At 34.6% G+C, this 4,356-nt stretch overlaps 1 non-coding gene across 1 annotated transcript; it reads right to left on the bottom strand.

Moving 5' to 3' along the window:
* Nucleotides 1–1,128: 1,128 nt before the first annotated feature.
* On the bottom strand, nucleotides 1,129–1,201 carry TRNAS-GGA (transfer RNA serine (anticodon GGA)). Its single transcript has one exon. It is a non-coding gene; the product is annotated as a tRNA-Ser (tRNA).
* Nucleotides 1,202–4,356: the final 3,155 nt, after the last annotated feature.

Here is a 4,356-nt window from a genome sequence, read left to right on the forward strand (position 1 = left end):
ATTTATTTATTTATTTTTTAAATGGAAATGGAAAACATCAAGTCACTTTCTCTTAGAAAATATAAATGTACAATAATTAGGGACACGGAAAATTCTGAGAAGTACAGGATTAGTCATGCAGTAATATGAGCTCACATCTGCAGCTAGTCTAAAAACTGTCATACAGATCTAATTCTGCTTCAGTGCAAATGTAATTTGCTGGTGACTGTATTTGTTTAAACCCATTGACTACTTAATTTTTTATCACATTTTTAAACTAGGCTACTGGGAAAATAATGCACCTGTGCAGGCTGATACTACTGTTAAGTTTGTGATTTACAGCCACAAAAGTTTTTCAATATTGCCTAGTGATCCTTCTGTTTTTCTTTTAAATTAACATTCTCTCACATATTTTCACTGCTTATTTCAAATCTTGTCCATTCCTCTCTTTTCTCCAATATAACCATCTCCTTGAACCACCTCTTCTTTCACAGAGACAATCGAAAATCCCACAAGATAAATTACTCAACTTCTTTCCACAACTCTAACAATATACAGTGATCTTTCTTCTTTCCTCCTACCCTGTACTGCATTCATTGCAACTCCATCTGTTTTATTATGTCTGTAGTTATTCCTTCCTTATGATTCAAATAAGATCAAGTTTTTCCCATCTTAAAACAATCTTACAAAACGTTTACATACATATTGAAATTCAAAAATATGTGATAAATATGATAAAATTTGAAATCCCAGCCCAGATTCTCTACTATACTCATACCTGTACATACCATTGATATCTGGGTATTCTATAGGAAAATCACTCAGACACACTTCAAAATCTATATACACTTAAGTGATTCTGACATTCACTCTCCTTTATCGTCTTGTTCCTGCATCTGGGTTTCTTTTTCTCCCCTTGGGTCAGCAGCCATCAAGACCTTACTTGAATATTTTATTACTTGCATCAAGACCTAGCATTTGCATATTTATGGAGTCCACTGGTGTTGTTATATTTCTAGTAAAGTCAAGTCGCTCAGTCGTGTCCTACTCTTTGTGACCCCATGGACTGTAGCCTACCAGGCTCCTCCCTCCATGGGATTCTCCAGGCAAGAGTACTGGAGTGGGTTGCCATTGCCTTCTCCAATGGATCTTCCTGGCCCAGGGATCGAACCTGGGTCTCCTGCATTCCAGGCAGACGCTTTAACCTCTGAGCCACCAGGGAAGCCACTGCATTAATCAGACCATCATTATTATTTCATTAGATTACAGTGTTTGCCCCCTCCCCAAATTCTCAACTCTCCCAGGTGTATCCACAAATACGTTCCTCACATTCCTGTTAAGTCAATGTCCTTACTCTTGTTAATCTCCTACATAAGATCTTCAAGAGGCTTTTCAGTTCCCCTCGATAAAATGTGACCTTCTTTACCAACAATGCCTGATCCTTCTTGAAATAATCTTTATCTGAATTGAGTGCATATTTTATTATAAGTTCTTTTCCCTCTACTTTTAGAAGCTAAACTTCTCATTTCTTGGAAAGCATACAGTGTCGCACTATTTCCGAAATCTTCAGCTAAATGTTTTCTCCTGGAGTTCTCCTCCCTTGGCAATTTTCCTAAATGATTCAACTTCATTGTCCAGTTTATCCTTGTTTCCTATTAAATGCTCCTGTGGCCTCTTCTTAGAGGGCTCTAGACTAACTTTTCGATAGCAACTTGATGATGTCGCTTGCCCATTAATCTGTGTCTATCACTAAATTCTCAGTTCTTTACATCAACACCTAACTCCACTTGGTCATTGACCGATACCTAGAACTCAGCATATTGTCTTGCATGTACATAGGGATCAAATATATTTGTTGAAAGTATTTTTTTAACATTGAGGTTATTATTTATTTAAATTCAGAAGTTATATTTAACATATTTTAAATGAACATGATAGCACATAATTTTTAGTTCTAAGCTATAATTTAACACTTTCCACATAAATCTTAAGGTAGCAATAGTATATTGCATGCATTTTATCTTATAGATTTATAATATACAAAATTGAATTTACCAAGTGGTAGTTTATAACTTGGGGCTTAACAGGTGACTCAGTGATAAATAATCTACTTGCCAAAGCAGGAGATATGGGTTTGATCCCTGGGTTGGGAAGAGCCCCTGGAGAAGAAAATGGCAACCCAACCCAATATTCTTACCTCAGAAATTCCATGGACAGAGGAGCATGGTAGGGCTACAGTCCATAGAGTCACAAAAGAGTCAGCCATGCCTTCGTGACTAAACAACAGCAATAACAATTTATAACTCAGGTTTAATTTCTACATGACCTACAATACTCATCAATATATTAGATCTACCATAAATATTTGATATAAACTAAAAATTAACAACATTATGGCATGAAATAATTTATTTTAACAATATTTAAAGACTATTGTTTCTATATACTAGAGAATGCTGGTATTTTGAATCTGATAAATGTGGATGTTGATTACTGAGCAAAATTAGACAATAATAAAACTACCATTTATTAAATAACTTCTATATGTTTACATAATCTAATTCAGTCTTTAATTCTATCTTGTTAATTCAATACTACTATATTAATTTATTTAAATTAACCTTTTAAATGTATTCTTATTTATAAAGCAATGGAGGGAATGAAAATCCATATGGTTTAAGAAATACAGAAAATAAATAACATAGATCCAAAGATTATTTATATTAAAACATTTATCTTTCTTTTGAGAATTTGAATTTTGTTATGAGAATGGATTGCAACTATTTAAGGAGTAGAATGATTTGCACAGAGAAAACCCTCAATAAATATTAGTTATTATTTTTAAAATAACCTTATATATTAAATCTCAAAATTGCCATTTGGTTTCTTGCCCTTGGACAGTAATGGTGCCGTATAACAGACCTGACCCCCAATTCCTACCTTCTCATTGGGAGTGAATGGTGAAGCTGAGCAGGAAAAGAGATACACACTGTTTCTGTGCATCATCCCTTCCTTGCACCATTTTATACTTCCTTTTCTCTTTGCCTTCTACTCTCCCATCATTTCTTCACAAGTTGGATGAATACTCATTCTGATTTTAGCCATGTGTAGAACAGAATTTTCCATGAATATTGTACAAAATGGAAGCTCCATCTTCTTGGATTACAAGAACATAATTGGTCACCAACAGATGCCTTAAGCCTGATATTTGTGAGAAATATTACATAAATAGTATACTTGAACCAGTTTTATTTTAGGTGTTTGTTAAAGAAGTTTTTCTAAAACTAATCAGAGAGGGATACTTGTATCTGAAAAAAAAAAAAAATTAAACCACATAAAGGAAGGGTCTTGACTAGCGTGCTTCAGTTACGTTGAAACTTGGTATAAAAAACTTCAGTAAATTGCTGGTTTAATTGTCTAATGAGACCAACACGTTTCAGAAGCAGGTGAGTATATAGTTCAGGAGGAGATACAATGTATCTTGACCACAGTTTTCCTGGCCTAGTTTCACAAAGAAGGTGCCTAGCTGCTGATGACACAGTCTTTGAGAAAGCAAGTAACAATTTTCTATATCATTAAGTTAAGAAAACTTCCTTTTTTTTGTTTGTTTGTTTTAAAGGGCATTTTAAATAGTTGAACTCTACTGTTCTTGATCAAAATTCAGTTATCAAATCTGCTTGCACTTTGGGACTACAAAAAGAAGCCAGTTCCTAGGAATCTCTGAATCAAGTCTCTGCTTAGATATTTCCAGCAATGTTAAAAGCGTGTTTTGCAACAATTCATTATTACACTTTATGATAGATTGCAAGGCACAATTTTCAAAATGACTAGCAAATTAATTATGCTTGTGAGCCTGGTGATTCTTCGTTTACAAATGTGAAAAGAACATGCAAAAGGCACTTGGTGAAAGAATGGCATACACGGCACTCAATGTATGTGGTAAATTGGACACTAAAAGAAGACATGTGCCTGAATGTCAGGCAGAGATTGCTGGATTGGAGATGTAAATACTAAAATAAATAATTCTGGCAATCAAGTTGCTTACGAGATTTGCCCTTTGCAAATTCAAATAGGAGATATCCTCGTAATTTCTTCTGAACCATCTCTTCAATATGCAGAAATAATAAACATTTCTGAAGCATCGTTCATTGACTGTCTGCAAAATGCCACAACTGAAGATCAGCTGTGGTTGATTTAAATCTGAAGATCAGATTTAGATTGGTTGCAAGCTAAAAGGAATGCACACTGTTAATTCTTAGTGGCTGAGTGTTAGAACACATTATTTTATCACAGTAATGGTTCATCCCTTTGTCAACTGGGCCTTGGCCTAAATGTGATAGTAGAAGAGCGATTGTGCCAGGAGAATCACAGTTCAGA

The sequence above is a fragment of the Ovis aries genome, chromosome 9 (assembly GCF_016772045.2).
Source record: "Ovis aries strain OAR_USU_Benz2616 breed Rambouillet chromosome 9, ARS-UI_Ramb_v3.0, whole genome shotgun sequence".
Taxonomy (NCBI): Eukaryota; Metazoa; Chordata; class Mammalia; order Artiodactyla; family Bovidae; genus Ovis; species Ovis aries.